Source organism: Tamandua tetradactyla, chromosome 21 (assembly GCF_023851605.1).
Source record: "Tamandua tetradactyla isolate mTamTet1 chromosome 21, mTamTet1.pri, whole genome shotgun sequence".
Taxonomy (NCBI): Eukaryota; Metazoa; Chordata; class Mammalia; order Pilosa; family Myrmecophagidae; genus Tamandua; species Tamandua tetradactyla.
The window spans coordinates 813,173-836,398 of record NC_135347.1 but is presented as its reverse complement, the minus strand read 5'-3'; the positions used below and the strand labels follow the sequence as shown (position 1 = coordinate 836,398).

Genomic DNA, 23,226 nt, shown 5'->3' with positions numbered 1-23,226 from the left:
CCATAGAAAAATAATGAACCCATTCAAAAAAAAATTTTTTTTGACTCATTGCTAGTTTAGTGGAAGAACTGGAGTAGCTACAGAAGGGCTTCCATGGAATAGGACAGCTGATACAGAAAAAACACACATTAAAGCACTGGACTAAGTTGCACTGCTCAGAGTTGGTAGAAGAAAGGAGTACTTCACCGTTGGCTTACAAAAGGAGAGCTCTTTTTTCACAAGAGAGGACCAGAACATTCAGTTTTCTAAAAAGTTCTATTGCTCCTGATCTTGTCCTGTTAGCCCTGTATTTTGAAGTGTCTCGGGGTCCACTTTCAGATTGCTGCAATCAGCTTCAGGTGTCATCTTGTAATGACATCATCTCACATTAAAGGCTAGAAGCCTCCCAAATGATTCATTTGAAAGAGTCTTCAAATAAATGCCACTATCAGCACACCCACTCCTTCCATGGAATAAAGTTCTAGACAAGCTCTTGTAGGCTCCAGGATGGGACGAGAAGCAATCGAATACATGTCCTTAAAAAGATGACCTATTTTTGAAGTCAGACACCCACCTCGGTCACTTACCTTAGTGGATGTCTTCTTTATCAAATAAAAACGGATTTTAACAGCAGGTAGCTCTTTTCTGTCCTCAGATAATTCTACTTTGCTCTCACTGAGCAACATCAAAAAGCACGTGAGACAGATGTGAGCCACGTAAACTGCCTGAATAGGTTTGTCTGGAGCTTTGACAGTGAATTCTTCAGCTTCCAGCTGCGGAGCTAGCGTGCCCCGCTGCACACTGCATCCTGGCTTTTTCATTTGCATTTTCCACTACGTCTGCCACACTGCAAGTGGGACCGGACCTCCTGCATGTCCAGGATGGGCGGGATGAGGGTCTTCGCTGCAAGTGTGTGCTGGGTCACCAACAAGCAGAAAGCGTTGTGCTTGATACCAATCCACCCAGAAACACTGGATGGTCCCAGAATGAAAGGATCAGATCCATTCTTCTTGCATTCACTCCCTCCCTGAGCCACTGGAAGAACCACATCATAATGTCTACTTCTGACTCTAATCCGGACTTGCAGAAAGTTATCCCACACCTGCTGACCCCTCAGGGCACTTACTTCCATATTCTAAAGACTCAAAACAAAAAGGCTCTGCCCACCGAAGGCTGGTTCAGCAAGTCATCTGGCAGAAGATTCGCTTCTCTCGTGGTGCTAGGAAGCTCCTTTGGTGGAAGCGCGCGGGAGATTTCCTCGCTGGCCTCCTCTCTCGCCGCGTCCTGGAAAGCGGCGGCCGGAGCGGGGCGAACACCGCGGGCTGACCCTGGGATCCGGCCGCTTCCCAGCCGCGGGCCCGCGCGCTCGCCGGGGCGGCGGGGCCGAATCGCCAGGGGGCGCTGACGGGCAAGCTCCCCAGGCGCGCCCCGTCCGGCCCGCAGCCTTCAAATGCGCGCCTGCAGTCCGCATGCAGGCGGGAGCAGAAGAGGGAAGCACAGCCCAGCCTCACCCAGCAAATCAAGTAAAAACCCCAGGCGAGATGTTCGCAAATTGATTCCAGCAACAGGCACGATTGAGTCAACGTAAGAAAATGTACCAGTATTTCACCATATTGAGACATTTCAATATATGCAGAAAAAAATGTTCACAACATTCAGTACCTTAAAATGATTTATTTCTTTATTTGTTTGTGTGTGCTTAATATTTATTTAAAAATGCATCTTTTTCTGAGCACAAAACCATGTAATAGCACACTATTGAGCATTCCTTCCCTACTCCACGTTTAGATCTTGTATTGGTGCCTTGAAATTGGTTATGGGGGGGCAGTCTACTTCACAGAAATTGGCAAAGCTACAAATCAACGTTTGATTTGTTGTTTTTTATTATTGTTATTATTATTATCTAGACCTTAAAAAGTGGGGAAAATATTAATAATGCAGATTAAACCAAGAAATGTGTTTTGTCTGTACTTGCTACAAAAGAAATAGAAAAATCTGAATTTCCGGGTTCAGGCCCAGCAGTGCGTTTGAAAATGCTTCTAGTGGACTGTGGTGCATGCTAAAGTTTGAGAACTGGTCCAAAAGGATATCCTAAAATATACATTTCTCCAGTGCACCTAAGTTGTACTAAAGGTTTAGAATGTGTTTAAATGGTGATGGGTGAAGGATGAAGGCATAGGAAAATGAGTTTTTTGCCAAGGGGGTTATGAGTAGAAGCTCAGCCTGGATAAACACTTCCAAGTTCAAGAAAATTAATTGGTTTGAATGTGGATATGGGTTTGAGACAGAGAGAACTGGATTTATTCGTTTTGGAAAGGAGAATTAGATTGAGGTGGAGGGGAAAGAACACGAACAGCTAAAAATCAACGCTGTGCAGTTGCAAGGCTCAGCAGTGAAGAATAAGTTGAGTAAGGGGTAGAAAGCGAGATCAGATTTTACAGAAGGAGAGAGTTACACTGGGCACTTTCTAAGTATCAAGAAATATAGAACACAATACTACTACTAAATAAGTCCATGAGGAAAATCTTCTTTTCCTGGGAGGAAAGACAAATCAATCTGGTAACCTTTAAAACGCTTACAAAACCTGATAACTTTAGTCTTTACCCAATTTATAATTTGCATCAACCACTGCAGAGATTTCAGTCATGTTAAGATAGTTGGATTGGCTGCTATGTTTTTTTTCTTAATTCCAGGAATTTATTTTATCTAATATTAATTTAACTGCCTGTAGTTTTTTTAAATCATTTTTTACATATGTATATACACAAAGGAAAGAAAAAAGCAATACTTTTCAGAGCACATTTCCATCAGCAGCTACAGAAGTATAGCAGCTATAGAAAAGAAATACTTCACCTGGTAAAGCGTATCCATTGTCTTTAATGTTATTAAAATACCAAATGTTTCAAAAGTATTCTTTTAAAATACTTTTCAGCTGCAAGATTTCTGCCCTCACCATTTTTATTCAACACTTTAATTGAGTTCTAATCTGTGGGATAAGTCAAGGAAAATAAACAAATACAAAATGCAAGGGTAGAAAAGGAAAAAAATTAAATTGTGATTTATTTGTAGATTATATAACAAGATATAAAGAAAGCATGAAAGAAATGCAGAAGCAAGTAATAGAGTTCAGTAAGATTACTGTTTAAATATCAATATTTAAAAATAGATTACATTTCTGAATATGAATAACTGTTATAATATGTAATTTTTTTCTTTTTTTACTTTTTGCATGGGCAGGCACCAAGAATCGAACCCTGGTTTCCAACATGTCAGGTGAGAACTCTGCCTGCTGAGCCACCGTGGCCCACCCTTTTTATCTATTTTTTTTCATAATATGCAATTTTATAAAGACACTATATAAAAAAGCCACAAAAGGCATATACTGTACGTGCTGGGTTTGAACCTGCTGTTTACCCCAGAAAAGCCAAGTTCTTTAATCCTCATTCAATATTGCTGGGTAGGATCTTTTTTATTGTTTCCATGGAGATGTGACCCACCCAATCGTGGGTGATAACTTTTGACTAGATGGTGTCCATGGAGATGTGTCTCCACCCACTCAAGGTGGGGTTGCTTACTGGAGCCTTTTTAAGAGGGAACCATACTGGAAAAAATTTAGAACCAAGAGAGTCCACATAGCTAGACACCTTTGGAGCAGAAGGAAAATGTCCCTGGGGAAGCCTTATGAAATGAGAGAAAGCTGGCAAATGTAACCATGTGCCCTCTCAGCTGAGAGAAACCCTTAACGTCATTGGCCCCTTCTTTGGAGTTAAGGTATCTTTCTCTGAATGTCTTAGTTTGGACATTTTCATGGCCTTAGAACTGTAAACTTGCAATAAATTCCTTTTTTATTTTATTTATTTATTTTTAAAAATACTAAAAAACCCCAAACAAATGCAAACATTCTTAACTTTTGATCATTCCATTCAACATATATAATCAGTAATTCACAATATCATCACATAGTTGCATATTCATTATCATGATCATTTCTTGGACCATTTACATCTATTCATAAAAAGAAATAAAAAGACAACAGAAAAAAATTTATACATACCAACCCCTTACCCTTCCCTTTCATTGATCACTAGCATTTCAAACTAAATTTATTTTAACATTTGTTCCCCCTATTATTTATTTTTATTCCATATGTTCTACTCATCTGTTGACAAGGTAGATAAAAGGAGCATCAGACACAAGGTTTTCACAATCACACAGTCACATTGTGAAAGCTATGTCATTATACAATCATCTTCAAGAAACATGGTGTTCTAGTTTGCTAGCTGCCAGAATGCAATATACCAGAAATGGTATGGTTTTTAATAGGAGGAATTTAATGAGTTGTTGGTTTACAGTTGTAAGGTCGAGAAAATGTCCCAATTAAAACAAGTCTATATAAATGTCCAATCTAAGGCATCCATCCAGGGAAAGATAACTTGGTTCAAGAAGGCCGATGAAGTTCAGGGTTTCTCTCTCAAGTGAGAAGGCACATGGTGAACACAATCAGCACTTCTCGCTTGGCTGGAAGGGCACATGGCAAACACGGTGTCATCTGCTAGCTTTCTGTCCTGGCTTCCGGTTTCATGAAGCTCCTGAGAGGCGTTTTCCTTCTTCATCTCCAAAGATTGCTGGCTGTTGGACTCTCTGCTTCGCGGTGCTGTAGCATTCTCTGCTACAGATTCTCTGTAGAGAATCTTCCATTCTCTAAAATGTTTCCTCTTTTATAGGACTCCAATAAACCAATCAAGACCCACCCAAATGGGTGGAGACATGTCGTCACCTAATCCAATTTAACAACCACTCTTGACTAAATCACATTATCCAGGGAGATGATCTGATTACAGTTTCAAACATATAATATTAAATAGGGATTATTATACCTTTATGAAATGGGATTTTGATTAAAATATGGCTTTTCTAGGGGGCATACATCCTTTCAAACCAGCACACATGGCTACTGGAACATAGCTCTACATTTTCAGGCAGTTCCTTCCAGCTTCTCCATTACATCTTGACTAACAAGGTGATATCTAAATAACCTCCAGGATAACCTCTCAATTGTGGAATCTCTCAGCCATTGATGCTTTATTTTGTCTCATTTCACTCTTCCCCCTTTTGGTTGAGAAGATTTTCTCAATCCTTTGATGCTGAGTCTCAGCTCATTCTAGGGCTTTTCTCAATCCCTTGATGCTGAGTCTCAGCTCATTCTAGGATTTCTGTCCCACATTGCCAGGAAGGGCCACACCCCTGGGAGTCATATCCCATGTAGACAGGGGGAGGGCAGTGAGTTTGCTTGTTGTGTTGGCTGAAGAGAGAGGCCACATCTGAACAACAAAAGAGGTTCTCTTGGGGTGACTCTTAGGCCTAATTTTAAGTAGGCTTGGCCTATCCTTTGTGGGGTTAAGTTTCATATGAACAAACCCCAAGACTGGGGGCTCAGCCTATAGCTTTGGTTGTCCTCACTGCTTGTGAGAATATCAAGAATTCAACTTGGGGAAGTTGCCAAGCTCTTGATCTTGAGGCTTGCTCTTGTGAAGCTTATGCAGGTAATGGAGAAGCTTAGCCTACCAATAGGCATGCCTAAGAATTACCTCTGGAGGACCACTTTTGTTGCTCAAATGTGGCCTCAGTCTCTCTATGCCCAACTCTGCAAGTGAAACCATTGCCCTCCCCCCTACATGGGACATGACATCCAGGGGTGAAAGTCTCCCTGGTGGCATGGGAGATGACTCCCTGGTCCTGCACCATGGGATCAACAATGCCATCCTGAACAAAAAGAGGAAAAGAATAGTAACGAATAAGGTTCAGTGGCTGAGAGAGTTCAAATAGAGTCAAGAGGCTACTCTGGAGGTCACTCTCGTGCATACTTCAGGTAGACATTGCTACCCGTTTTAGCTTGCCAAACGCCAACCAAAACCATTCCTGCCAGTCCTAAAGAACACCTAAGGCATTGTATAAGATTCTACAAAAGTTCCATGCCTAGGCTAACTTTCCTGAAGCCTACAACCTCCAGGTGGGTCCCCAGACCAGATAAGTCCTGAAATGTAGAGGGGCCAGCCTCTTCAGAACAACAGATAGTTCCATCCCCCTATCCCATATTATCAACAGCCCCTTCCAACATGGAAGAGTTAAAATGAACTTAGCCCAAATACTCCTAAAGGTGGGAGAAAGATCAAAGGTGATGGTGGAGTAAATACAGAGAAGGTCAGGATTAAACAAATGATTGCTGAATCATTATATTGATATTTCTTTTAGCCTCCAGTATCTTAGAGCAGCTAGAAGTAAAACCTAAAATTGTGGAATTGTAACCCATATCAAACTCTGAAATCTGTTCCACAATCAAATGTTGTGCTGTACATTGAAATTTATTGCTTCTCTGTATATATGTTATTTTTCACAGAAAAGGAAAAAAAATTCTATTGTGGTAATAGATGCACAGCTATATGATGATATTGTGAATCCTTGATTGTGTACTTTGGATGATCACATAGTATGTGAATATATAACATATCTCAATAAAAAACTTTTATAAATGCATGAGAATTTTCTCAGCAGCATTATTTGTAATAGTCTCAAACCAGAAAAAATTCAATAGCTTGTCAACAATAATATGAATACATAAATTGTGAATACAATAGACAAAATTAAAGGTTTAAACCAAGAGAGAAGAAAACACAGGTTTTAAGAATCAAGATTCCAATGCAATAAGGAAGCAAAAAAAAAAAGATCTCCAGAAAGATTTCCAGGGCAAGAGCCTTTCAGCAGGACGGCAGTACATTAGTAGGCTCCAAGGGAGATTTATTCAGAGAGAAGAAACTGACTGAATACTTAATGTATATGATCTCATTGAGAAAAGAGCTTCAAAACTGGGAGAGATTTTAGGGTTAAATTAGTAAGAAGTGCTGTTCAGAAAATATTAAGCAAATGGGAAAATAAAAAAGATAACTATTAAATCCAGGTGTGAGGTTTCGGGATAGGGTAGGGAGGGGAGAAATATTATACAAAAAAAGGGAGAATATTCGTAGTATACTGCCTGGCTCAGCCATGAAAAGCATTTACATAGTAACGATAATTAAATACTAAATACTGATCTTAGAACTTTTACAATGTACCTCTCGTTGGATAATGAAGGGGATGAGAACTATGCCTCTGTGCCACAGGCAGTGTGTGTGTGTGTGTGTGTGTGAGAGAGAGAGAGAGAGGGAGAGACAGAGAGACAGTGAGAGAGAGAGACAGTGAGAGAGAGAGACAAAGAGACAGAGAACTTATGCTAATTCTTCGCCTCTTATAGTGTGGAATCAATAGATTACGCATAAAATGAAAAAATTCAAGAAGTGGTATTTTATTATTTAGAGACATGGAGGTAAGTATCAAAAGAATGGGCCAAAATTGTTGAAAGCATTGCTCTAGAAATAGGAAATAGAGGCAGGCTGTGGGTAGGGTGACAGCTGGGATTTTTATTTTTTAAATATCAAACCTTATCTAAGCCTTAAACTGTGTGTGTGTGTACAATTTTTAGTTAAAGAAGAAAAGGTCAGAAGGAGAGACACCGAGGGAGATGTCAACCCACTCTCATCAACCCACACTAACACAGTCGTTGGGTTTGACAGCAAAAGCACAGCTCACACAGGCTTTGGAGGGAGGGCGTTTTACCCACCCAGAGAAAAGACAGAGCAAGACCAGTGTCTCTGGTGGGTGTCGGTCCCCCTGCCAGTGGGTCTCAACCCATGGCCTCCGCAGGGAGATGTTCTCTTGTGGTAGTGGGCCATAGCGGAGGCACCCCACTTCCTTGTCAGCAAGAGCAGATATGCCCCAGGTTGTGAGCTGGATGCCCCAAAACATGTCCCCAGAATCAGACTGTCTCCAGTGAATATTTACATATGCTCTGGATAATCCTCTTATTTACTAGAGCACTGTGGGTTTTTGTTTTTTCCTTTTTAGCATTTTTTTTATTGCAAAAAATAACATTTATTCAACAAAGCAATAAATTTCCAAGTACATTTTAACAAATAGTCGTAGAAGAGATTTTAAAGTTTGATATAAGTTAAAGTTCCATGATTTTTCATTTCTTCTAGCTGCTCCAAGACCAACAGAAGTATCAATACAATGATTCAGCAGTCATACTTATTTGTTAAATCCTATCTTCTCTGTTAGACTCCTCCTTTTCTTTAAATACCATATATACATAAAAGCAATAAATTTCAAAGTACCTCACAACAATTAGTTGTAGAACAGATTTCAGAATTCAATTTGGGTTACAAATTCCACAATTTCATGTTTTTATTTTTAGCAGCTCTAAGATACTGGAGGCTAAAAGAAATATCAATTGAATGATTCAGCAATCATGTTCATTTGTTAAACCCTACCTTCCCTATATAACTCCACCATCACCTTTGCTCTTTATCCCACTTTTTAGGAGTATTTGGGCTATAGCCATTCTAACTTTTGCATGTTGGAAGGGGGCTTTCAGTGATATGGGATGGGGGATTGAACTAGTTGATGTTCTCGACTTGTTGGCCCTTTGGTAAATCAGGACTTATCTGGTCCAGGGATCCATCTGGAGGTTATAGGTTTTAGAGAGTTACCCTAGTGGATGGAAACTTGTAGAATCTTATGTAATGCTCTAGGTGTTCTTTAGGATTGGCAGGAATGGTTTTGGTGGGGTTTGGCAAGCTAAAAAAGGTAGCAATGTCCAGCTGAAGCTTACACTTACGTGAGAGTGACCTCCAGGGTAGCCTCTCGACTCTATCAGAGCTCTCTCAGCCACTGATACCTTATTTGTTACACTACTTTTCCCCCTTTTGGTCAGGATGGCATTGTTGATCCCATGGTGCCAGGGCCAGGCTCATCCCTGGGGTTCTCTCTCATGCCACCAGGGAGACTTTCACCCCTGGATTCATGTCCTGTGTAGTGGGGAGGGCAATGGTTTCACTTGCAGAGTTGGGCTTAGAGAGAGAAAGGCCACATCTGAGCAACAACAGAGGTTCTTGGAGGTCACTCTTAGGCATAACTACAGGCAGGCTAAGCTTCTCTGCTACATAAGCTTTACAAGAGCAAACCTCAAGACCAAGAGCTTGGCCTATTGATTTGGGTGTCTAGGGGACTGCATTTTATCCCTCCAGGCTAATACACTTGGTCCTGAGCACAGGGTCCCAGGGAAAGGCTGCAGGGCATGCTAGGCCAGCCCCCTACCACAAATAAAATAAAAGTATATCACATGGTGGGTGAATATAGCTCAATAAAAGTGCATCTGGGTGCTCAGGTGGTTCAGTGGTAGAAGGCTCGCCTTCCATGCAGGAAACCCGGGTTCAAGTCCCAGACCATGTACCCACCCCCACCAAAAAAAAGGCCAAAAAACAAAAATAAACAGCATTAAAAAAAAGAGGACCTAATAAACAAAAATTCATATGCAAAAAGAAGAAAAAATAGAATTGTCACCCTGCTAAGGCCAAAATCAGTAAGGCAAAATGACTCAAGTTGACCAAGATTCAAGTGAGCAACTGGATTAGAGAAAGAACTCTAGAGGACATTCAAAGACACCCTGCGCTCTCCCACCTGAGCCTCCATCTAATCATCTACAGCAGGGGGGTTGAAAGATCTAGGCTGTTCATCTGCCAGGGCTGCTGTGAGGATTAAACAGGGAAGGGTTTGGGAATACAATGGCAATCAGCACCAACCTGGAGTCACCAACAGCTGGGGTGACCATACATCCCTCTTGGCCGAGAACATTCTGAACATTCTCGGATTTCACCTGTTGCTCCAGCATCTCACCTGGCTAACGTGACATTCAACCTCAACCGTGCCCCACATTAAATGGTGATGAACTATAATGCTCATTCTACTAAAAAAATAAATAAATAATATCCCAGCCTTCCATGTCATTTGCACATATACCATATACTGGCCTTTGCAAGTTTGGTTTCTTCTACCTGGAAAGCACTTCCACTCTTTGTACATTTAGCAAACTCCTATTCATCCTTCAAAACCTCTCTTAAGCATCCTTTCCTCTGGAGTGTCTTCTTGGGGTGTCACGTCTTCCCCAATAGTGTTACTCACTCCCTCCCTTATGTAATACCTGTATTCTGTATTTATGTCTGTCGCTGATTTTGTTATTGTATTGTAGTTTTATATTTATCCTCCTGTTTCCACTTTTAAATTGTTTATCAAGGGTGGAAAGAAACTGTCTTATTTATCTTGCTTCTAGCAGCAAAGTTTAGTAATAAGCATAAGGAAATGCTTATTACTTTGCTGAAATAAAAAGAATATATGATTATCTCCCTGTCAGAAAAAATAGGAGTGAAGTGATTATTACATTTGGTGACAAGGACCCATTGGTCCTAACCTTTGAAATTTCATTCCACTAGCGAGAATTAAAATAGCTAACAATGTTATTTTCTCCAAGAACTTCACATTTTTAAATTACGTTTGTAACCTTTTTTTTTTTTTTTTGCTCTGGCTTTTTTTTTCCCCCCTCATCTTACTTAAGCACCTAGAGGAACTACCTGTATAAATACTTTTAGCTCACTATTAATTACAGGTTTGCAATTGACTTTCTAAAGTTGTTTGGCTGTAGAGAACTTCAAAGCATAATGCTCATTCTCTATTCCTTTCCGCCCACTCTGTGTGCTCACTGAAACTCTGCACTTAATACCTTGAGGGCTTCTCCCAGACAGCTAGATATGAGTCATGATTTGGGTTAGGTCAAAGTTTCAATGTGTTGGCATGCTGAAATTATAAAGCCACTGTTCTTGAGGAAGATGGCAGAATTGAGATGCCCATTTGCTGAGTTTTTCCCACCCCCAGACCAAGTTAATTCGTCTGGAGTAAGGGAGAGAAAAAGGGGGAGAGTCCACACAGGAAAAAGTGAGTGGAGAAGTGAGTTCAGCCTGAATCAGAGGAGCCCAGAGGCAGTGTCAGACCAGTGTCCAGAGGGAGGTCATCCAGTGTCTACTCAAGAGAGGACCATTCACTACCCAGCAGAGTTGACTTATTAATTATCCTTGTGTGGGGACTTTCCCCCACCTGCCTGCCCCCCAGAGCAGCAAGCATACCTCTCTATCAGGAATGACAGCCACCTCTCCCAACAGAGAATTTTCTCCCTCCTAATCCACCAGTCCCACGTGCTGGCTTGCCTTGGGCAGAGGGGGACACACCTTCCATCACATTCACAACCGGGGTTAGGCCATCAGGCTGAGAGCAGAACAGAAGGGCAGGGAAAGACGGAGAGGGGCTGCACTTATTTCTCAGCCCACGTTTTCCAGAACGCTTCCATTTCTAGGAACTTCACCTCCAGATATTACACCCAGACCCTGGCCCCTGCGTTAGGTAGAGAGAAAGGGCCAACCCTGTATCAAGCCTGGGCCATCCATGCTCTGTGAATAAAACAGTTGTAGAGTATCTTTTTGCAGTAACTACTTTAACATCAATAGTTTTGTTCTATTATTCAGTTTTTTCTTTTCCAGAACTCATTGCATTTCTTCACTTTTGGGAAATTGAAATATTTTGCATATATAAACACCAAATTTGGCCAGAAGTATTCCTCATTCTTCTCTTTTTAGCATTATGTGTTGGATGAGGTTACAACCAGCTTGAGGCCAAATGCGGTTTTAAAAAACATACGATTCCAATGAATGATGAAGTGTGAAGTAATTTGTTTTGGCCTCATAAACTAGTTCCAGCGCAAAGATTTCTAAGATTTTAAAATGACTCAAGCATGTTTTCAAAAAAAGCTAGAAATGATCACACTGAAAAGAACTTAACAAATTTATCTTCCTTTACTAGAAAGATATCAAAGGACTGAGTGTTCCAAGCAGTCTTAGCACCGACATTTTTCTTTTATAACATTGGTTTTTGAAATTTTAAGTCCTTATCTAAGCTAAATTTAGGCAAAAGGGCAACAACTTAGTGCTTTGGAAAAGCACCTATAAAATTTTCTAGGTATCACAACACGTTTTAATTTTAATCTTTTTTCAAATCCTTAGAGACTAACAAGTGGATTAGAATTGAATTGTGTATTTTAAAAGCCTCGCTTTGTAATGGTAAAAGTAGCCATTTCCCTGACATTCTTTCCAAAATTAGTCTTTAAGCTTGGTGCAAAAAAAAAAATCTGCATTTTCTTAATAATTCATTACGTCTTCAGAACTGAAAAGTGAAAATATTCTGAAATTCAATCTAAATTTTATGTGAATACCAAAAATTGCCTCAGCTCCTTACTGCTGTTTCAATACATTTGCATAGTGAAGTGTATTTGCAGAAACGTTAGAGAATCTGATACTCTCTCTGTCATTTTAAAAAATACTTAATAATTCCTTTCTGCAAAGATACAATGTGGGGCTGAAAACATTAAATTCTCTATAATACAGAAACACAGAATTGAGAATTTCGGATGGACTTCCTGCTGTAGATAGAGTTTGCCCCTAAGGGCATTTGAGTCTCACGAAAAGCTCAGCAGCTGCCTGGAGCAAAGCAAGAGCAGGATTTAGCAATACATCATGTGAAAATGATTTAGGGAATGTAGCCAGATGTTACACTGGCATACACCCATTTTGATGTGTCCACCAAAAAAAGCCAGTATGATATTGGTCTGCATTAATAGAAGAGTATAGATAACTGGCTTGCTCTCTCTCTCTCTCCTCTTCCAGAAGCCTGACTTTCAGTTTTGGGTGTTGCATGTTACAAGGGAACGAGACCATTGCAAAGTGCTCATGGAGAGAAATGAGGAGCATGAAGGCCCTGCCACCTGACATGCAAGAGCAGTTGGACAAACTAACCTGGAAATGTTTGGCTTTGAAAAGAGGGGTCTCGGTGATGCTTTTAAGTTTTTGAAGGGTATTTTGTGGAAGATGGATTAGAGTTAGTCCATATTGCCTGGTGATATAAAACTAGCTCAAAGAGTGGACTTTAAAGGGAAACAAACAAACAAAAGGGAAACAAATTTAGGTTTAATTTTCAAAATATCATTTATTAGTGCTTTCCGAACACAAAATCAGGTGCTTCAGAAAAGTGGGAACTCCCAATCTTCAGATCTCTTGAAACAGCCTGGACAACTCTCACGGGAGATTTAAGGACTGGGTGGTTTTTAATGGATGAGCTTTAAAGTTATCTTCAATATCCAGTGTGAAGAGTCTGGGATTTCAGAGCAACAGCGTAAATAATCTTCTGCTCTCTTCAAAAGGTAACTGAGTATTTCAAATTACATTTTGGGGTACAAGCAATGCCCCCACCCTTGCATTTCCTCAGATTAACAAGTTCAGTTTCTATCCCCTGGGCACCTTACCTTTATGCGCTCTGGAATCCACCATCACGCGCCTTTATTTTGGTGATCAGTTCTGCTTGTCACATCTCACTGTTGGAGCGAAAGCTCAGATGTCTGTCCTCTGTCTCCACTGTGTGCCCTGGGGACAGCCACACGTAAAGGTGGTTGTCCTGGACTAGGGGAAGCCTCAACACTGCTTCTGCTGCAGCTGGCACCTGGAAACTCAAAGCGATTATCGGCTCACGTCTCTTGCTGTCATATGACACTGCTTGTCATGTCCCAAGCAACGTGGCTGAAACTGTGTGTCCCGCTAACATAGACCCTTTGCACACTCTTGGCAATTCTGAATACCTGCCCTGGCCAGGGAGCCTGGACTCCCAATCCGAGAGCCTTTAGAGTCACTTACACAGCCATGTCCCAGAGTACAAGTTAGATTCTGGTCCATATGTTCTGAAGCGTAGGCTCCTTACAGTAAACTAGGCTGCCAGGAGCAAAATCATCAAGGAATATGAAAAAACCTGATATGTACTGTGAAGGTTGCCAGAAGAAACAACCAGGATTTCCAGATCACATTACTGAACTAAATTAGGAGAACTAGGACCACTTTTACCCAAATGACTAGTATTTAAGTTTCCTCTGGATTTACCAGCCAACTGGGAAGTCGCTGCTTAGAGACGGGATAGTACAGTAGTTGAGAGCCTGGCTGCCTGGGCTCATGCCCCAGTCACGTTATTTAACTTCTTGAATTCTCTGCATCCTCATCTTTCTATGAGGGGTTATAATATCACTGACCTCGCTGGGCGGTTGGGAGGATGAAATGGAAACATCTATGTAAGGACAGAGTTTAGCAAATAGTGAGCATTCCATAACGCTCACTTCAAGGGGGTCCCTGCTGCTCGAGAACACTCTGGGAAGGCCTCACCCCAAGGGTTTGTGCTATAAAACCTATATTGGTAATCCAGGGGTCAGTCTTATGTATCATCTGGTTATCTCCTTTTTCTTCATTAACATCTGTAGGGTGGTACTTTTTCCCCATACTCATCATCAGCTATGTTCAAATATCCTTCTACCGCTAATGAGACATATTAAATCACAGGGAAAGCAAGGCTAAGGCTCTCTTCAAAAAACTCTTGGATTTGATGCAGTCCTTGAGAGGCCTTCCCCATAGGTCACATGGGGTAAGATGGACCCCAATCTTTCCTTCCAGTATGTGCATGGAGGCCCTGGAATTCCCTGTCCAAACTGTCTTGAGGAGCCCATTTTCAGGACCCATGTGTGCCTCGTCCCCCGTGGGTCCTCCCAGAGAGGACGACACATAGCTGTTCACGCTCACAGGCCATACGTGTGGGCTGGAGAGTGGACGGAGCTTGGACTTGAGCAAGTGTCCCCTGTGTGCACACAATCCCCTGGTGGCCAGGGCAGAACTGGGGTCGGGGGGAGGGAAGGAGTGGGGTGGACCGGGCAGCCTGGAGCTGGGCTCAGGACCCGCTCTTTCTAGCCCTCTTCGTTTGGGTGCTGAGTGGGTTCAAGAGTTCTGGATTGGTGTCTGGAGCTCTGGAAAGCTCTGGAAATCTGAAAGTAGATTTGTTTAGGTACCAGTAATGCTGTCTGAAATATCTGCGTATATGTACAGTTGGAATGCCCCCATAGTCCCTTGTCTTCTGGATTGCCTTTTTTTTTCACTATACAAATAAAATAATTGTGTCTCTGAATCCTACAAAACTGTGGGAAGCCCACCACCCTCCTGGTAGTTCTGAAAACTGGATGGGAACTAGTGTTTAAATTCTCCTAAAGGTTTCCCTCACCCTCAGTGCCAACGCCTCCCTGCTCACACTCTCGAGTCTTCTGTTTATTATTTTTGTGTCTGGTTTGCTCCATTCCCTCCTCACTTCCAGCATGAACTTGAGGTTTTGTTTTTTTTTCAGGCTTTCCTAAATTGTACTTCTCACACATTGATTGACACCTTATCGTGCACAATACAATTTGGACGACAATTTTCCAGGATAAATAGCCATCTTTGAACTTCACGAAACTCATTTTAAAATAGTCACTCAAATAGAACACCATAGGGTTTTCATGGGTACAAGAATAAAAATCACAATGCATATAAAGCAAAATTAAGAGAATTAAAAAGAGAAATGGGGAAGAAAACTCTCGTGAAGAGTTTAAAGTTTATGTGTTACGGATTTTAACAAAAATTCGGGGACACTAGGGTTTAATCACTTGCAGAAAAGGAAACAATTAGAACTGATCAGAGTCTGGTGGCCCTCCTGTTTACTAACCATTGTTGGATTCAAGAATGGTCATACTTTTCCTTGCTTGCCCAAAGTTCTCAGTTGTCTCCATGTTACTAGGACTCCGCTTGCCACCCTGAGAATTGTGCCCCTCTCCACTCCCCATCTGCTCTCTCTTTTTTTTTGTCTTTTATTTAATCAAGGTGACATAAAAGTTTGAAAGTAAATAGAGGAGTTAACATGAATTTACAAAGACTTAATGTTTTTAAGTGCAGAGGTATTGTCTAAAATGATAAGGAAGGAGATGGTCAACAGACATATCAATAAGTATATTGTTCTAAGAATCTTTGTCATCTAGGCAGATTACTCAGATGATTAAAAACCTTTTATAGCTTCTCACTAACAGCAAACGCATAATCCAAAACACCATTGTCATTTTAACAGAGGAAAATCCAAATTCTTGTTTTGCATGAAAATATATCTGATAAGAAAACTATTAAAAATCTTATAAAACTATAAATCTTGGTCAACCTTAATGCAGCAAGACTTCTACAACTTTCTATAGACATTCATTTTTTTTTCTTTTTTTTAATTGTATACTATAACATATATACAAAGCAAAGGAAGAAAAAAGCAGTAGTTTTCAAAGCACTCTTCAACAGGTAGTTACAGGACATATCCCAGAGTTTGTTTTGGGCTACCAAACCATCCTCTCAGATTTTTCCTTCTAGCTGCTCCAGAACATTGGAGGTTAGAGGGAATAAATTTTTTCTATTATCACAATCGACCTTTTTTTCTTTTTTGTGAAAAATAACATATATACAAAGAAAGCAATACATTTCAAAGCACATTGCAACAATTAGTTGTAGAAGAGATTTCAGAGTTTGGTGTGTTATAGTTCCATAATTTAAGGTTTTTACTTCTAACTGCTCTAAGGTACTGGAGACTAAAAGAAATAGCAATTTAATGATCCGGCACTCATATGCATTTGTTAAACCCTATCTTCTCTGTTTAGCTCCGCTATCACCTTTGATCTTGAGCATTTGGGCTATGCCTATTCTAACTGTTGTTCTGGAGAGGCTGGGCCCTCAGCATTCAGGACTTATCAGGGGGACCCATCTGGAGGTTGCGGCTTCTGGAAAGTTACCCTACTGCACGGAACCCTTGTGGAATATTATATATTGCCCTAGGTGTTCTTTAGGATTGGCTGGAATGGTTTTGGTTGGGGTTTGCAAGTTATGACAGGTAGCAACGTCTAACCAAAGCTTGCATAATAGTGGCCTCCAGAGTAGACTCTCGACTCAGTTTGAACTCTCTCAGCCACTGATACCCTATTAGTTACACTTCTTTCCTCCATTTTGGCCAGGATGGAATTGTTGATCCCAGGGCACCAGGGGCAGGCTCATCTCTGGGGGTCATCTCACACGTCTCCAGGGAGACTTTCATCCCGGAATGCATTGTCCCCTGTAGCGGGGAGGGCAATGATTTCACTTGCAGAGTTGTTATAGCCATCCATTTTTCCTACACATTTCTGTTTCTCATTCTGCAACAATCAATTATTTTACTTTAGGGGGAAAGTACTGTCTTGTCCCTTAGCAAAAACGCTTCCTGCATACTTCACATATTTGAATTACCAAAAAAAATCTTGAAATCATTCTGCAAGCCAACATCCTTCAAAATGTAATTCTTCTCTTTTTTGTGTGTGAAAAATAACATATATAAAAAAACAATAAATTTCAAGGCACATCACAACAGTTAGTTGTAGAATACATTTCAGAGATTGGTATGGGCTACAATTCCACCATTTTAGGTTTTTACTTCCAGCTGCTCTAAGAGACTCCCATCTTCTCTTGGTGCCTCAAAGCTAAACCTGAAAATTCCCATTTGTTATTCAGGATTTATGTCACTTTTTTTGTTTTTGTTTTTCCAAACTAAGCTATTCAATCTTGTAACCAAGAGGTATTTTACGGCATGAAAAATTTAAGGGAAGTGAGGAAAAGAGAAAAGAAGAGGAGGAAGATGAGAAGGAAGGAGGGGCAAAGCGAAGGAGGAGAAGGCAGTTTCCCACTTAAAAGTCTGCTTGTGGCTCCTTGCAAGGAGGTGCAGATTTTCTGCCATTTACACACAAGTCTTTGTTTCTGATTATTTCTAAGGCGCAATCCCTGGAAGTAAATTGCTGAGACAAAGGATGTGGATATTTGTTAAGCCTTTTGAGCCACATTACCCAGTTCCCTGACCACAGCTCCTATGGCTTTCTGTGGTAAGCTTCTGTTGGTTTGCCTCAGGCATCTTACTAGCCACTCAGTTTACCTTTCAGTCCCACACTTGTGTTCACAAAAGTTTGGTGAAAGACCTATTTATTCCCTGCCACTCTCTCCCTAAAACCATCTAGAGACTCCCGTGGTAGATGACAAAAGTCCTTTTACTAAAATGTTCACTTCTCTTCTTTTTTTCTTTTTTTTGCAAGGTAAACAAATAGCTTAAGTGTTTTGTTTGTTTGCAACTATGCTTATTAACACTATATAATAAAAATGTACAAAGAATAATGTTGCAGTTTTTGGTTAGATTTAAGTCAAATCTTATTAATGAATAATAAGGAATCTTTGAATGGGAATACCCCAGAAATTTCTCTAAGCCACCTGATCAGAGCAACTGTCTGTGAATACGACCTTACTTTGCAAGCTACTGGCATACATTTGAATTACACTCAGAATTTTTCAAAAGAAGCCCTAATTTAAAAAGCTATCCTGTATTAAATTAGAACCATTTTAATAGACTTTTCCTTTCCAGAAACAACACTAAATGAAACAAGGCATTTTGTGAAAAGTGGCCCTGAACAAGTCACAGCAAAAAATAAATGTGTAACTCAATTTCCACCTCCTCAAAACAGAGGCTACTTTCAGTTCCTCAGCCTTGGAAACAATCTACCCATTTTTTTTAACCCCTTACCCTTCACCCCCCCATTATTTATTTATTTATTGTTGTTATTATTATTATTATAGCATGGGCAGGCACCAGGAATCGAACCCAGGTCTCCGGCATGGCAGGCGAGAATTCTGCCTGCCAAGCCACCGTGGCCCTCTCTATTTATTTATTTTTATCCTTACGCTTTTTTTTTTTTTATCTCATCTGTCTATACCCTGGGTAAAAGGAGCATCAGACACAAGGTTTTCACAAATCACATGGCCACATTGTAAAAGCTATATCTGTTATATAATTGTCTTCAAGAATCAAGTCAACCTTGGAAACAAAGTGAGGAACAGCCTGTAAGCAGCCTCAGGCAGGGGGCTGTCCAAACAAAGCTCTAGCAGCTGAGCACGGACACCTCTTCAAAGAATTTGGGGAAACCTGAGCAAAGGATCCAACTCCTGCAGCAGCAGCAGTGCCTCTGGGGCCTGGCCCAGTCCCGTGCTCTTGCCTGCGCTGCGCTGTGGGAAACCCTGATGTGCTGGGGTCAAAGCCTTCTCCTAGACGCTCAGATCTTTGCCCACCTTGATGGCAGGTAAAGGTGGGCCGGTCCTTCATCCAGGAGGAAGCCGGAGAGCCAGGTGCTGGGAGTGCAGAGGAGTGAGGGTGGCTTCCCCGGGGACAGGCTCCATGCTGGTTAAGGGCAGTCTCAGTGTCTCCACCTCTGGCGTCGACTCCATTCTTGTCTTAGGTTGGTATCTGGTGGGCATACTTTTATTCCCTTTTATTTCCAGGATAAGGAAGGCAGCTTGAACCACAAGAATGTATACAGATTATATGTAGTTTTAAAACAAATCTATGAACAAACAACTTGACATAAGAACTAAATAGAGAAGAGAAGCTAAAAGAGAGAAATACCCAGAGTAGTTTAGAGAAAAAGCCAGGGAGGAGGCAGAAGTTGAAGCAAGGAAACCCGGGAGAGAAGGGCTGGGAGACATCTGCCTGTGCCTTTGCTGTCTGACGGAGAAGCCCAGGCCGTCCTGTAACCTTCTTCAGAAAAGCTTGGTGTGTGCAGTGAGTCATACAACTCAGAGTGCAGGAAAAAAAACAAAACATATTTTAGAAAGTTCTCCAGATAGCAGGTTCCCAAACCATTGGATGTGAAAACCAAATTTTACAGTGCAGAGAGCGGCCTCTGTTCTGTGACTGACAAAGTATTTCTCAAGGCTCAGATTAAGAATATTACAACCTCACCCATGTTCACGTTCATTGGCGCCATCTCTAGTGTGCGATGCGGCAGGACTAAATTATGTTATCCAGCCTGGAGAGTGTGGGTCTACATTTGGGTCAAGAGCCTATTTGTAGCCAATGGATTAACACTAGTACTTACACTGCCTAACGCCCAAGGGGTTTGCAGAAAAGGCAGGCATCATTAAGGAAGTAAATGTGATTGGAAAATTGGATATAATGTGGAAAACAAATCTACGTAAAAAGGGGAGGTTACAGGCCAGCCAACTTCAAAGAACGGCTGAGGGCAATCCCAGATACCATAAACCTAGAAGAACCCTTTTATATTACCTGTAAAACAAACTGCGGCAGTCAAAGGACTATGGATCCGGTTTGGAAATACGCAATACCAATTCCATCCACTAGGGCAGCATTTCAGGAAGGCAGCTTGGAAAGCCACATCCAAATTCCTCTCTCTGCCTTGCCTTTAAGATTGACAGACCCGTTCTTAAAGAGAACATATGAGTACGGTGACATTGCACAAGCCTGTTGTGGTATCTTCATCAGCTATCAAAGTGGAAAGCTGAAGAAAATTTCCAATGTTGTTTTCCATTTAGTTCCTTAGAGCTGCTTTCTGTATTTTTGTCAGTTTGTAAAATGATCAATTTAAGTATCAAGATACATAAATAAATATGTATTATTTAAATGTCTTTTCTGTAAAACTGAATTCTTTAAAGTATTAAATATTTGTTTTAGAAGAATCCTCTGCTGATTTTATCTTATGAGTTATATTCTAAATGAACATTGGTATATTTCCTATATACATTATCTCATTTCATTTCATTTTAGATGACCATCAAACTTTTTTCTCCAGAAGCTCTACATTTATGACCATTTTTATCCAGCAGACATCTAGAACAGAGGTCAGCAAACTTTTTCCATAAAAGGCTAGATAACAAATAATTTAGGCTCTGTGGGCCAGATCACTTCCGTCACAACTACTCAAACTCTGCCATTGTGTGAAAACAGGAATACACAATTGTAAATGAAAGAACATGGCTATGTTTACAAAAGCAGGCCAACTGGTTTTCTGGGTTCTTGACGCCAATCTAGAAGATACAGTTGTTTCTTCGAAATTTAGAATTTTCATAATAATTTTATTTAGAAATATTGCAGCTATCCCTACTTTTTTTCCTTATCTCCTCAGTTAACAGAAAGAGTATTTGTATAACACAATTGGGATAATCCTCCTGTAAACTGGTATTTGCTAGCACAGGAGTGGATGAGATTTTCTAATCATTTTCAAAATCATTGTATTTTGACAGTCATGGTATGTAGGTGTGCTTGTATATACACACAAAGAAATATCTAACTTAATTACTAGAGAGCAGATCAGAATTGGTTTCATTTCTTCAGCTTTTGATTACTTAGTTAACTTTTAATTAGACTAATAATTTCCTAATTCTAAGTTAAAAGGTCCTGTTGTTGTTTTTTTGCCATTGAAAAATATTTTATTGACAGAATTTTTAAATAAAATTTTTTAGAAAAGTTTTAGATTTACAGACAATTTTCAAAGATAGCTGTGAGGGTTAAGTTCATGTGCCAACCTGGCTAGGTTATGGTGTCCTGCAGTTTGGTTAATCAAGCCCTCACAGTCACCATTTCACAGATGGATTTGCATCCAGTCAGTTGATTGTATTTATGGAAGATTGCACATCAATCAACAAAAGAGAGTGCCCTCAGCAATGAGGGGAGTCTCCTCATCCAATCAGTTGGATATCTTAAAGGCGGGACTGAGGATTTCAGAAGTCAGAAAGAGGAGCTTCTATCTTTACTTCAATTCAACTTCACTTTCATCAGCATTTCCAATTTGTGGCCAGCCCTGTGGAATTCAGACTTGCCAATCCCCAAGATCATGTAAGTCAATTCTTACAATAAATTTCTTAATATATATGTATGTATGTGTCAAAATTGTTGATTGTGAGCACTAGAAAGAGAATATGGGTAAGTTAAGGGAGGAAAGTTTTGGAAGTCTATTTGTTGGCTCACAGATTCAAACTTTACCTGTAAGAACAGGAAAGACTGGGAAGCCAGAGCTGTAGCCAAAACTGCATCCCGGGGTGGGCAGCTGTGGCTCAGTGGTAGAGTTCTTGCCTGCTGTGCCAGAGACTCGGGTTCAATTCCCAGAGTCTGCTTATGTAAAATAAAAAATAAAAAAATAAAAAAAAAACTGCACCCCAAGAAGACTCAGGTCGAGATGCCACTCTGCCCCCGCACATCCTGAACACTGCCACTGCTGCTGCCATCAGACTGGATTCTAATTCACCCTTGCCTCTTTGCATTACCCACTTCTGACTCACAGTCCCAAGCCAGGGTCTCTGGTTGACCAGGTCTGGATTGGAATAATCACTGCAGCTCCCAGAGTCAGGAAAAGCCTTGTATCCCAAGACTTACCTGAAGGCTGATGCGGGATGGCTAAAAATAGAAATGACGAATGTCTACTACCCATCTATTCTGACTCCACTACAAAATTTCACCTGAAGTCAAGGTTGATTGCATGTCTTAGTTTCCAGTCTGCTAAGGCAAACACCAAGCAGTGGGTTGGCCCAAACAATGGGAGTTTATTGGCTCACGGTTTTGAGGCTAGGAGAAGTCCAAAATGGCGGCATCAACCTGCGATGCCTTCTTGCCTAAAACGTGTGGTGTTCTGAGGCTGGCTGTGGCTTGTCTGTCACATGACACTGCGTGAGGCAGCATCTTCTCCTCTGTCTTCCGGTATCCTTGACTTCCAGCTTAAGTTCCTCCACATAGCTTTGAATTCATAAAGCCTCCAGTGATAGGATTAAAGCCACACCTCGCTGAGTGGGACCACACCTTAACCAAAAAGAATGTCTTCAAAAGGTCCTATTTACAATGGGCCCGCATCCACAGGCATGGGTTAGTATTAAGAGCATGCTTTTCTCTGGGGTGCATGGTTTAACCTACCACGTGGCGTCTGCAGCATTTGAAATGATTGTATGACTACAGATCTATCGCTATGGTAGCTATATTTATAGATAAGTTAATTTGGACGATCCTCCCATTTTTTGGAATAAAACCCATTTGGTTGTGGTATTGCATCCCTTTAACATATAGCTAGATTCTATTTGCTAATATTTTGTTTAGGATTTTTCGTGAATAGTTCATAAGTGAATTGATGTGTGTAATCCTTTTCAGGATTTAATATCAATGTTTTGCTTCGATATTAAATATGACATAATTTGGATGATTTTTTTCCCTTTCTATCCTCTGGAGCAGTTTAAACACTTAACAAACATCTGCATATCACAGTCTATATGCCAGGAACTCTTCTAAATTTATTACATATATTAATTCATTAATGTCTGCAATAACCGTATATGAAGTAAGTACCATATTTCCATTTACACCACAAAAACTGGACAGAATGGTTAAATAACTTACCCAAGTCTACAAAGTTAAAAACATCAGAATTACATGTTCCTTAAAAATTTGAAAGCATGTGCCTATGAAACCTATCTGGGACCAGTATTCATTTGGATAATTAAAAAAATAAAACCCTTAAACAGTAGTTCTCAGAGTGCGGTGTTTGGATAGGCATCGCCAACA

General features: G+C 40.6%; 2 pseudogenes; one reads left to right on the top strand and one right to left on the bottom strand.

Moving 5' to 3' along the window:
* Nucleotides 1-77: 77 nt before the first annotated feature.
* On the bottom strand, nucleotides 78-13,948 carry LOC143665798 (pyruvate dehydrogenase (acetyl-transferring) kinase isozyme 3, mitochondrial-like; annotated as a pseudogene).
* Nucleotides 13,949-14,414: 466 nt separating this feature from the next.
* LOC143665797 (trafficking protein particle complex subunit 13 pseudogene) lies at nucleotides 14,415-20,186 on the top strand (annotated as a pseudogene).
* Nucleotides 20,187-23,226: the final 3,040 nt, after the last annotated feature.